Source organism: Ursus arctos, unplaced genomic scaffold (genome assembly GCF_023065955.2).
Source record: "Ursus arctos isolate Adak ecotype North America unplaced genomic scaffold, UrsArc2.0 scaffold_14, whole genome shotgun sequence".
NCBI classification, from domain to species: domain Eukaryota; kingdom Metazoa; phylum Chordata; class Mammalia; order Carnivora; family Ursidae; genus Ursus; species Ursus arctos.
This window is the reverse complement of record NW_026622808.1, coordinates 62,216,995-62,230,289: the sequence shown is the minus strand read 5'-3', so window position 1 is coordinate 62,230,289 and position 13,295 is coordinate 62,216,995. Positions and strand designations below refer to the sequence as shown.

Genomic DNA, 13,295 nt, shown 5'->3' with positions numbered 1-13,295 from the left:
GGCCTTTGGGAAAATTGATGCATTTTTTTTTTTTTTTTGCAAAAATTATTCCCTTTACATTGAAAGGTATCATGAGCATACAATTATGTTCTTTGGAAAATAATCTCAAATATTCTTTGTTAATAATCATCAAATAATTGCAATATAATTCACATTTTTATTAAACATAAAATTAACTCCTTTTAATACATTTTAGTTTTATTTTTTTCAAGATAAATTCTTAAACTTTGTTCCTTTCATTTTCTAGGAAATGGTAGTTCCTATTTTTAATGGTCTAATCTGCCAATATTTTTTACTTGTGTAGTTAGGATTTTGCCTACTTATTATTCCCTTCTCCCTTTTAGGCTCAGGACGCCTTTGGAATCACTCTTTATCTAGAGATTTTGGGAACTGAAGCTTTCAGTGAGTCCATAAAGGCAGGAAAATAATAGCCCAAGGTCCCGAAGACTGTCTTGACCACTTTGGGATGAGTTATTTTATGTGACCAGCCAAATGAACTTTTAAAAACTTGAAAGTGTGGGGTATAAGGCATGTCTGTAAAAGCCTATCACAGACTCACTCTCTTTTCATAACTTACTTCTATGTGACTTCAGCCAGGAGACATCACTTTGAGTCTTTTCCTCCTCTGTAAAGAAGGAATAATAATATTTACTCTGAAGGAGATTTATGAGGACTGAATGAGATTATAGGTAATCAAGTATGTTGGACAATGTTTGCCCAGTAGACATTCAAAGAACATAACTATGATTATGTCTAGTACAGCCATGGTGACCAACATCCCACTAGGATAATCCCCTTGCTTCTTCATTTCTTTTTTTTTTTTTTAAAGATTTTATTTATTTATTCGACAGAGATAGAGACAGCCAGCGAGAGAGGGAACACAAGCAGGGGGAGTGGGAGAGGAAGAAGCAGGCTCATAGCGGAGGAGCCTGATGTGGGGCTCGATCCCATAACGCTGGGATCACGCCCTGAGCCGAAGGCAGATGCTTAACCGCTGTGCCACCCAGGCGCCCCTGCTTCTTCATTTCTAACTTCCTTTGTCTTGAGCATTTTTGTATACATTCTAGAATTTTTCTTCCAGATTTTCTTGTGTCCTGTGCTTGGTCCCACAGGATGCACATTCTGGAGGACAGTGTCTTATAGCTACATTTTATTCTTCTAATGGGTGATATGGAGGAAGATCTGCTTTAAAATCCCATTGAACTTGAGCTCACTAAAGGGATAATAGGGAGGAGGAAAGAAGGTCTGGGGATGAATGCTGGACTGGGCATAGAAAGGAGCTTTGCCTTCTCGATGACTTGTTGTGTTAGCATTCTATAAGTTGACTTCTCAATTTTTTAAACAAACACTGCACCAGCTGATGCCAGCATGTCCAGAATTAATGTCCAGATCTAGAATAAACTCAGTTGTGTTAATTTTGTCATCCATGGAACTAACATGAGAATAACTCTATGAGCTAATTATTTTGTAGGTAAGGAAAAGAAGGTTGATTATTCAGTTTGAGTAACTTGCCTGGGGTCACACGTACAGCCAGAGTTGGAGGTGGGATTTAAACCCTGCAGGTCACCTCCAACACCCTTCCTTACATGTAACCACAAAGCTCTACTGCTGCGGGCCAAATAAGAGCACCGCAGGAGGCACCTTGAGATTTTATCCCTAGGAGACTGTATATGATAATATTTATCAAAAAACTTGCATTCCTAATATCATTTTTCATTTTTTGATTGTTTCCTGAGATAAGTGAGATAGAATCTCATTTTACTAATGAGTTTGTGATTTATCCAAGGTCACCTATTTCGCTAGCAGCAGAGCCAAGACTATAACAGAATACTCTGACCAATTTGACTATGCTTTCTATTTCTCAGTTCTTTTTTTCAAAGCACTTTGTTGTGTCTTAGGATCTTTGTGTTGTGTTTCTGTGGCTTCCAGCTGGGAGATAGTATACCTTCAGAGAAGATAGATGGAAAGAAGAAACTCAGTCCTATGGAGATGCATCTCCTCTCCACTCCAGAGAGCCCCATCCATCAGTTTGTCATTGCAGAGACCCAGCTGATGCATGCCCAGCAAGGCTAAGGATATATAAATATAATGGAAATCAGTCAGGGGCCAATTTTCCCTATTGAAAAGGGAATTGCATTTCTCAGGCATGTGGGCAAAGAGGTTGATTAAACATAAAACATTTCCACAAAGGGGTAGCATAAAGGAGAACTCAACCCCTGCATGTTTGAGAAGGAATTCTCCTGCAGCAAACACAATTGAGTGCCATCTGTGCTTCTGATAACTTCATCTGACTTCCCGTCTTGTTACAGGATTGCTGATTTGAGCAACTTGAAGACACTTACATGACCTATGTTTCCTTATATGATATGTCACAAGATTCTGAAGTTTCCAGAACAGGATGTGAAATGTGAAATCATCCAAGAGGTAATGGGGTGGTTCACCCCACACTTGGTCATGTCACTAGATATTGAAAGAGATCAATAGTTTCTTTTAAAGATGGCACGCTTTGAGTACTGAATGCTGCTATGCCTGAATAACTGACTATCTTTTGTGACTGAGAGACAGAGGGTAGAGGGAAATCAATAAATTAGTAATTGACGTTAATATAATAACTAACTTATTCACCAGACAACACATGGAAATCTAGAGTGTGAACACAGCGAGAGACAATTGAAAGCCATCCTGTAGAAGAGGCAGCCAAGACTAGAGAGTTAATTTTCTGGCCAGGAGTTATATGGGACAGAGGGAGGCAGTGTTAACGATTTGAATGTAGACTTTCAGTTCCCAAATCCAGCATTCTTTTTATTTTGTCATGCTACCTCTCATTCTTCTCATACTCTCTTATTTATTTATTTATTTATTTATTTATTTATTTATTTATTTTAAAGATTTTTTTTTTATTTATTCATTCGGCAGAGATAGAGACAGCCAGCGAGAGAGGGAACACAAGCAGGGGGAGTGGGAGAGGAAGAAGCAGGCTCCCAGCGGAGGAGCCTGATGTGGGGCTTGATCCCATAACGCTGGGATCATGCCCTGAGCCAAAGGCAGACGCTTAACTGCTGTGCCACCCAGGCGCCCCTCTCGTATTTATTTTTATCACTACTTTCTTATGATTCTTTTTATATGTGCTTTTATCGTGTGCTCCTTTTACACGAGCATTTTTTGGTTGCTTTTATTTTTTATTTATCTTAAATGTCACCATTGCAATTATTTTTCCAAGTCTCTTTGGACCCCATTGCCCAACAATTCCCAGCATAGTGCTAAATATATGCCCATGCCCCACAGATGTATTTTTACTGTTGGATTTGTTGGTTAACTGGTTCCTTTATTACTATTATCCCTGTTTTCTCTCTGAAATTACCACCCATTTATTCACCTAATAATTCAATAAACATTAGTTGAGTGCCTATTAGGGGTACAGAAATTAATCTTATATTTTCTATTAAAGCACAGACAGTAGGTAGAGAAGGTAAGTCATGGCTCAGGGTAGAAAGTATAAGTTTTGGTGAACTAGAAGAGAATACACTAAACAAATGTCTCCATCATCTTTGCTCCATGCCTATTTGATATTCTTGCATTTTTTCCATAAGTTTTTTTATCTCTAAAGAGCAAAGGGACACAAATGAAAACAAATCCATTTGTATTTTGACATTATATTAGTCAGGGTTTTCCAGAAAAACAGAAGGAACAGGATGTGTGTGTATGTATGTGTGTGTATATGTACATTCATACATGCATGTATGTGTGTGTTTGTGTGTATGTGTATCTATCTATCTTTCTATCTATTTATCATCTATCTATATCTATCTGTCTATATATGTAGAGAGAGAGAAGGAGAGAGAGAAATTGATTGATTGCTTTTAAGAAATTGACTCATGTGATTGTGAAGTTTCAGTGAGGGTTCAGTGAATCCAAAATCTGCCAGATGGCTTGGGAGGCTAGAGACTCAGGGAAGAGTTGTAGTTCATTGGACGTGGACAACGCGGTCTGCTGGGAGAATTCCTTCTTGCTCAGGGGACCTCAGTCTTAATGCCTTCAACTAATTGAATCAAGTCCACCTATGTTATGGAGGGCAATGTGCTTTATTCACATTCCATCAATTTAATGTTAATCTCATCAATAAAACACCCTCACAGAAACATCTGGAATAACATTTGACCAAATATCTGGATACCATGGTTTAGCCAAGTTGACACACAAAATGAACCATCACAGACATCTTTTAACCACACAGGCTCTCTTGCAGAGTACAAATTGGAATCACCAGGAAGAAAAGGCAGCTCTTCATTCTTCTCTCACTCCTGCCACCAGTACCTCTGCCCCCACCCACCAAGGAAAAGAAATATCATGAACATATACCACCATGAGAGTCATCATATCAATGGTGAGTTTAAATGCTATAATGCGATTCAGTAGTTTAAAGTGGATGAAACAGAATGTTATTTATTCACGTTTTAATATGGATACATTTCAAAAATAGAACAGTGAGCCAAGGTGTGTGTGTGTGTTTGTGTGTGTTTATAGCTTGCAGAGAGACATAGAATATGATAATGTTTGTACAAAGTTTTAAAACACACATGAAGTAAATTTGTAGATAACAATTTTATAGATAACAAAATTTTATAGATAAAAACACATATATCCATGTAAAATTTATACTCCAGAGAGTAAACACATCTCAGAAAGAAGGTAGGTGAATGAATGGTATAGGTGGGTTTCTCAGGAAGCTTCAACCACATCTTTGATGTTCCCTTTCTGTTTCTATAGATCTGATAGAAGACAAAACATTAAGAGTTGACAAAGTTTGGTAGTGGGTGTAAGAGTGTTATTTTTATTATTTTGTATACATTTTTATAGGCTTGAAATATTTGGTAGTAAAATTGTTAAAGTGTCTCCTTTTTCTCTCAAGAGTCCTTGGCAAATGTAAGATGCCCAACCCACCCTCTATACCACTGCTTTTTTTACCAAGGCCTCAGACACACACAAGAGTTATAGTGTCTGTTCAGAGAGGGGTGGGGAGGAGAGGTAGAGCCCTTCTTCAGAGGAAAATTCCATCAGGCCTCTGTGTACTAATCTATTCCTGCGGCTGGGCCCAGACTATTTAGTGCTCAGCAGTCAATCTTGAACATCCCAACAGGGACACACTATGTAAATGTTCTGAGAAGAAAGCTAGGAATACATAAGTAGTTAACCCGTATCTCTTCATTCTGAGCCTTCTGAGGGCCCAGACTAAAATGGCTGCAGTGTATCCAGAAAGAAGCTCTATTTAATTTTACTAGGCAGAGTATTATATCAGTGATTTTCTGTGTTTAATTACTGACACAACCAACAAAGCTAAGGTATAAGATGTTAGCCCTAATTCAGTTAGTCATAATTCCATGCATGTGGAATTATAGGAATTATGCAGTTACTGGAAGATCAGAGATATACCATCCTCTTTGTAATGGGCAATTATGCTCATCTTTCTTACAATGATCAATTTTGAATTAATCTCTTGTAAAGTAGATTGAGAAAGAAAACACCTTTAAATTGGAAAGGTTAAAAGTGGGTTTTTTTTTTTTTTTTGGAGTGTAATCTGCAAATTTCAATTTGTTATTCGCATAAAACAGAAATATTTGCAAACCTTTAAGATGGAAATGAAAGGGCTTGCTTTAGTTAAAAACAAATAATACTGAGGTAAAATTCTAACAGAAGACAAACAGGTCACTTGGGTATACTCGTTTAGCCACATAGGGTAGAAAGAAAGTATCTACAAGAGCCTGCAGGTTACCACTGGCCTATCTGGGGTACAGGTAGAAGTTTTTCAAGTAGCAAATAAAGGAGGTTGACTTTAATCATCTTAATTGTGTATGTGCTTGGGGGCCACTGACGAGTAAAGGAATATTAACTTTTTATAATAATATGAATAACCATCTACTATATGCAGAAACTTTTAGGGATTACTAATAAGATGATAAGTAAAACAGAATTTTCCCTGTCCTGACAGAGCTTGGGTTGTCACGAAGCAAATATAAATTAGATCTCTCAAAAGTTCTGTGAAGGAGAAGGACATTAGGTCTGTCTTTGAGGAAGTTTCTCAGGGTGGTCTTTGAAGATTTTTCTGAGGAAGTGATGTATGAGCTACAGCCTCAAGTTTTGAGAGAGTGGAAGAAGACCGGCATGGCAAGAGCATATACTTAGTTCACAACTGTTGATGGAACATCTATTATATACAGGACCTTTTTTCTGGTTGTGTAGGACACATGAACAAGACATTAAGATGCCAGTCCTTGAAGAATTATATGTTTGGAAAAGGGAGAGTTAATGACGAATAAACACAATAATTAAGTTATATAGTACATTAGAAGGTAATAAGGGAAAAGGATAGAGGTGGGTGAAGAGAATCATGAGGATCTCCAGTCTGGGGCAACTTATACTTTTGAAAGGACTGATCAAGGTGAGCCTCATTATGAGGGTGACAGTCTGAAGGGTGAGGGGGGTGAGCTCTATAGATACCCAGTGGAAGAGTGTTTCAGGTAGAGAGAACAGCCAGTTTGAAAGGTGGGAGTGTGCTTGGTATGTTCCGGAAAACCAGGAGGCCAGCATGGTTGGAGCAGAGTGGATGAGGTGGAAGGTTAGTAGGAAGTAAGCCAGAAGGATCTGGGTGGTGGTTAGAGTATAGAGGTCCTTCCGGTCATTGTTGGAGCAGTACTGGAGGGTTTTGAAGAGTCAGGACATGATCTGACTTTAAAAAGGATTTCTCTTACTACTGTACTGGAAATAAAGGTGTAGGGGCCAAGGGTGGAAGCCAAGGTCACGGGGGGACTATTGCAGTGATTTCAACAAAAGATGGCCATGGCATGGGCCAGTTGATGGCAGCGTAGGTAGTCAGAAGTGGTCATCCTTCACTCGTATTCTGAAGGTGAGGCAATAGGCTTAGCTGATGGATATGGATATCAGGTAAGAACAGTCAGACATTTCTGCAAGATTTCCAGTTTAAGCAACCAGAAGGTTGGAGTTGCCATCAACTGATGTGAAAAAAAGTCCAGGGAGAGAAATCTAGGGAAGGAGGGGACCAGGAGTTCATTGCTGGACATGCTGAGATAAGATTTACATTTTTTATCCAAGTGGGGATGTCAGGTAGGCAGTTGGGAGAGAACAACTGAACATCATGAACATGGGGAAATCCTTCAAGAAGTTTCACTGCAAAGGAGAGCACAGAAATGGGGCTGAGGCTCACAGGAGAAGCTAGAACAAGAGGAGAAGGAATATTGCGGGTTTTTTGGGTTTTGTTTGTTTGTTTTGTAATTTGGAAAAATATAGTAGGTTTAGTGTAAAGATGAGAATGAGCATGGTGAGTCATGTTACTAAGCAGCTGGGGGAGGCCAAGCATTTGGCCCTATTTGAATATTCCAGAGAATTGAGTTTTTAATTATGGCATTGAGAAACTATTGAGATTTTGAGTAGAATGTTGTGACAAGGTAGAATTTACTTTTGAATGGATCCCTCTGGCTACAGAAGACAAAACGTCAAAGTAGTTGCAGGCAGACTGCTTGATTCGTATTAGCAACGTGCTAGACGTTTCATGTATCTTAACTCATTTAATCCTCACAACATACCACTGAGGTAGGTGATATTCTTATACACCTTTTACAGGTGAGGGCACTAAGGCTCGTAGTGGTTCAGCGACTTGCCCAAAGTCGTCACACTGATAGTAAATCAGTAACGAAGCCGCGCTTGGAACACTGGCTGCTCAGTTCCACTATCCTGGTCTTTTTGCTGTTGGTCGTTTAAGCTGTTGGTCACAGGCTTGTGTACTTTTTAAGTTGGAAGGCCTCTTAGGAACTGCCTAGCCCAGCCCCTCAAGTAAACTAAATCTGAGGTATTCAGAAGCAGGAGCTTGCAAATGGAATCATAGTTTAAATGCACTAGGGGGAGGTTGCTATTTAAAGTCCTCTTCTGGGAAATCCTTTGTAAAGTCGAGAATCCTTTTGTAAAGCAAATAATCCACTTTCCAATTTAGCTGTGGAGAAAATGCTATTCTTCAAATATCAGCTAAATCCATAAAACTAAAAAATGCCAACGTGTTCTTATTATTCAGGGAGAGGACCTGTGGCAAGGTGGCATGGAGAGATGTGGGAAGAGAAAGATGCTTGGGAACTAGAAGAGCGGAATCCTTGGTTTTGTGTGTTGGAGGGTACACCAGGTTCTAGATGGACTTCATATTACAGCTCAAAGTTTTCCAATCACTTCAGCACTCAGGGGTCCTAGAATCTATTTAGCGAATCTGGGAGCCATTGCGGAAGACATAGTGCTACTATCTGCCCAATACTCATTTCTCCATCACAGAACTGTTCCTCTCCCATCCCATCCCCACCAGGTGATTCTGATGGGATTATCAATCACAAGGATTCACCTGCCCTCTGGTCCCTGAATTAGGCACATGATTAGGTCTAGCCAGTCAGAGCCTCCTAGACTTCCACCTGAGTTATTTTCTTTTGGATTATGAGCAGATAGCCAGCCACAGGGAGAGAGATTGTTTGAGGATAAATCCATACAGAGATGAGACAAGTGGAGCCAAAAATGGAGAATAATTAAAGCCGAGTCCTGGTGACATTGCCTGAAGTTCTGGACCAGTCATACCTGAATCCAGTAAGATCATCTCCTTGGGATATTCCAGTTAAATTAAATAATGAGTTCCCTTTGTTTTTCTATGCCTCATGTTCTCACCTCTAAGATGGGAATAATAATATTACCTACTTCATAGCATATAGCAAGGATTATATTAAATAATGTGTGTAAAACACTCCAAGTAGTGCCTGGCACATACCAGTTAACTATTGCTATTGTTGCATTACAAACTACCCCAAAGTTAGTGACTTAAAACAACCATCAACTGAGCTTACGATTCTGTGGGTTGGCCATTTGGGCTGGGTTCTGCTGGGTGGTTATTCTGATCTCAGCTCTGTTCACTCATGTATCTGTGGTCAGTGTCTGAGATGGCTCAGTTTGTTTCTACATGGTCCCATGTTCTCCAGCAGCTTGCCCACATCCTTTTCCCATGGTGCTTAGACCAAGCAAGTCATAAGGCCAGCCCACATCTGTGAAGTGGGGAAGTAGACTACCTCTTTGTGGGAAAATCTGCTGTCACATTGCAAAGAGTCTGAATGGACGGAGAGTTAGGAATGATTATGGTCACTTTATCAATCTACAGTAAGTGTTTCATAAATCTCACTATATGTTGCTATTATTATTTTATTTATTACTTATTATTATTATTGCCTATACTAGTTTAACTTACTTCTTGTCACTTGCTGCAGACATGCTCATCCCTGCTATTAGATGTTTGAAAAGATTATCAATAATAGCTCAGCAATCACCTAAATGTCTTTCTTAAACTTCTCATTTAAACGTAAATATAGTTTACTTCTAGAAATATACAGTTTGCCTTCTAGAAATACCCCCAGATGACACTGTTTGTCATTACCAGAGAAGTGCAAAAGTGAGGGACTGTAATACCTCATATTGTAAATAATACTTTTTCTGCTTAGCAAACCTTGGAAATTACTAGGCTTTAATGATGTAGCTTACACAATCCATCATTTGTTTGTGAGTTTCTCCTCAATGGTTTTCATTTTGTAATTATTTATATTTCTTCGTGGTTGGTTCATCTTTAATTGCCTTAGATTTGAGAGAGAAAATATTGAGATCACTCAATTGTTCTTATAAGGCCATAATATTTGTTCTTTTCAGAAATAAATACATTGTAGACTTTCATGCTTATTAATTTTTGATTGTAGAGAATATCTTATTATGCAAGGTGTGCAGTGAATACATTTAAATTTATTACTTAAACAAATTCCATCAAGAGTATTAATACCGATTTGATGATTTTCATTATTATGTCACTAAGATACTGCCAAATTTCACTTTCTTTGGTTTCTAAATCCAGCTGAGGATTAGTATAAGCTTTTCCCTTTGTTATTATAAAGGCAAGCAATGTAAAAAGGATGTGGATTTTTTTGTCGTTGTTGTTAGATAGGTCGTGGTTTTATTCCAGAGTTAGAGGGATCTATAGTATACTTGTGAAATCAATATGTCAAGAGAAAATATAAGCATTGCATTTTCCCACTGTAACCAGGAGGGAGTAAACATCATTGTCAGCCAGTGGTAAAAATGTGCTACTGTGTGTTTATAAGTTATGGCACCGTTATCATCCATACTTAGCAGAAACCTTTATTTATTTATTTATGTTTTTACTAGAGTAGATGTTACCTTTGTTTATATTAGATTGAATATTAGTGTTAATAATTGATAATTGAGTACCACCTCTGCATATGGACCTATATATTAACTAGCTAAATTCTGGATAACAAATTATTCCAAAAATTCAGTGGCTTGTAGAATAATAGTTGGTTATTTCTTACAACATGTGTTCTGTAGCAGTATGACTGTGTAGTTCTGGTTTAAGTATCTCATGAGATGGCATTCAGACCAACCGGGATTGCAGTCATTTGGTTTGATGGGGGCTGGAGGATCCAGTTCCAGTTTGGCTCATTCATGTGACTGATGAATTGATACTGGCTCTGTTGAAAGGCCCCTGTTCCTCACCACATGGGACTTTCTACACGGCAACTTGAGTGGCCTTGTGATATACCTTTTCAGAGTAAGAAATCCAAGAGACCAAGGCAGAGGCCACAATACCTGACCTCCATGACTTAACCTCCATAGCCACACATTACCAGTTCGGTATTCTATTTGTCATACAAGCCATCCCTGGTTCAGCGTGTAGGGAGAGTACAAAAGGGTGTCGAAATCAGAACGCAGGGATCATCAGCTGCCATCTTGGAGGCTGGCTACCACAAACTGTTATCAAGTGACAATAGAGTATCTACTAGGCCAGCTTTTTCAATCATCAAATATTGGGTACATTTTTATGATATATGTGCTAGTTATGTCCTGCCCCGTTCATAACCAGGAAGTCGGTGACTTAGATTTTCAGGACCTCTGTATGTCTGTAATTGTCTGAGTCCTTTACTATAGTAACAACACTCTATCTTCTGTAGAAGAATCGAGGCCTTTTCTGATGCTCTTCCCATAGTCATGGTATCTTTCTCACAATATTTTTAGCATCAAATAACCTTTCTTATGGAAGTTATAGAATGATTTTCAAAAAAGTATATTCACAAATAAATATACTTATTCATTTTAGTGTATTTAGGAACACTCTCTACTCTCAAGCAAATCAATACTTATTTAGAGTAAGTTAAGATTTTTTTTTCCAGAAGAGGTTAAAAAGTTCCTAGTTCTTACTATTCCATATTTTCTCCAGTATCTCATTTTCTAAATCCACCTGTCCCCACTACTTTTTGCTTTCAGCTTGCACACACTTCTCTCTCTTATCTCTTCTTTCTCTTCCAGCTTTTTACTTTGCAGATTGACTTAGCCTTTCTTGTAAAGGACTTTCTTACCTCTACCTCACTCAGTCTTCCTGCCCCTTCTCTAATAATGCACTGACAAATCAAATAACCAGTCTGGTGCTGATGTTCTTTCCTGGAGAGTGGGAGGTCTCAAAGGTGCAGGGGAAGAGGAAGAAGAGCTAAGGGTGAGTATAGCATTCTCTTTGTCCTCTGGTGGAAGGGGAGGCCTAAAGACTTCGATGTTTTAATATTTTTGGCTTCTTTACACTTATATTTAGTGGCAGTTCATCTGCCAGAAAAAAAATATTCGAAACATTCTGTTTAGAGAGTCCTGCCTCAATGAGTCCCCTAAAGAGTAACCAAATCACATGGCTCAATGTAGTCTGTATTCTCCTGGTTATCCTGATAAGTTGTCATTCCATGTATTCTTTGATGTATTCTTTTCATATGGATTTCTGTCCTAGTCAAAATGAAACAGCAAATAAACTACAACAACAAAACATTGATTTTTTTTAAAGATTTTATTTATTTATTGGACAGAGATAGAGACAGCCAGTGAGAGAGGGAACACAAGCAGGGGGAGTGGGAGAGAAAGAAGCAGGCTCATAGCAGAAGAGCCTGATGTGGGGCTCGATCCCATAACGCCGGGATCACGCCCTGAGCCGAAGGCAGACGCTTAACCGCCGTGCCACCCAGGCGCCCCACAAAACATTGATTTTTGACTCTTGATGTACAGTGAAATCTCCGTGAATCAGGTAACTTTGGGAGCTGGAAATAGCACACCACCTTGCTCAGCTGTGTAGTACATGCTAAAGGGTTGAGTTGATCAATTAGTTGCATTTGAGGTTAGCTCGAGATGATCTTTTATCTTTTCATACCCCAGTCCCTCAAGGTTAAGGGAGAAGATTGACAATGTTGGAAGAGCAGAGAAAGTCTTGGGATAGGCAGAATTCTAAGATGGCTCCAAATATCCCCACCTTTGGGTAATTCCCATGCTATGGCTCCGCTATATGTCTTACCATCTTTAGGTTATTTATATGGCACAGGTGGCTTTATGAAAGGGACATTTTCCTAGGCAGACTTAATCTAGTTAGGTGAGCCCTTAAAAGGGCTCCTCCCGGAGATAGAGATTTGAAATATAAAAGGATTTAATGTAGGGAGAGTCTCCATTCCTGGCTTTGAAGATAAAGGGGACCACATGGCATGATCTGAGGGCACCCTAAGGAGCTGTGAGTGTCCTCTGGGTGGCAGCCAGCAAGGAAATGGAGACCTTAATCCTACAACTGTGAAGAACTGATTCTGCCACAACCATCTGTGTGTGGAGAGGACCTTGAGCTCCAGATGAAAATATAGCTACCCAATACTTTGATTTCAGTCCATCAGAATGTGAGCTGAGAACCCAGTCATGCCACGCCCCAACTTTCTGACTTGCAGAACATTGAGATGATAAATGAATGTTGCTGTAAACCACTGAGTTTGCTATGATTTGTTACACAGCAGTAGAAAATGGGTACAAACCATAATCTCTTTTATTATGAGGCAGCACCTGGGGGAGGTGCAGAAGGAGAGGCATTGCCTGTGACATTTAAGAGCTCCAGCACTGGAATCTTAGACCTAGCTTTGTGACCCACTTCTATCCAATTATAAACTATGTAACTTTCACCAAATGTCTCATCCCTCTGAGCCTCATTTTCCTGCAAAAGGAAAACCATTATTGATCTCTCTCTGGCATCGTTGAGAAACTTAGATGAGGTAACAGACATAAAAAACTAAGAGTGGTAGCTGACACATGTAAGAGGTATGTATGTATTAGGTATTATTACCCTGAGGAAAGTTACTAGAGCATTGATTTTGAGAGCTGGAGAATAGGAGAGATTATTAAACTCCCAAGAATCA

At 39.1% G+C, this 13,295-nt stretch overlaps 1 long non-coding RNA gene across 1 annotated transcript in view; it reads left to right on the top strand.

Annotated features, from left to right (window-relative positions):
• The first annotated feature begins 2,319 nt into the window (after positions 1–2,319).
• The window catches only part of LOC130543630 (uncharacterized), a 124,232-nt gene continuing 113,256 nt past the window's right edge, over positions 2,320–13,295 (top strand). Inside the window, exons 1-2 of the long non-coding RNA XR_008959123.1 lie at positions 2,320–2,424; positions 4,247–4,384. This is a non-coding gene — a long non-coding RNA (uncharacterized LOC130543630). The remainder of the gene's footprint in view (positions 2,425–4,246; positions 4,385–13,295) is intronic.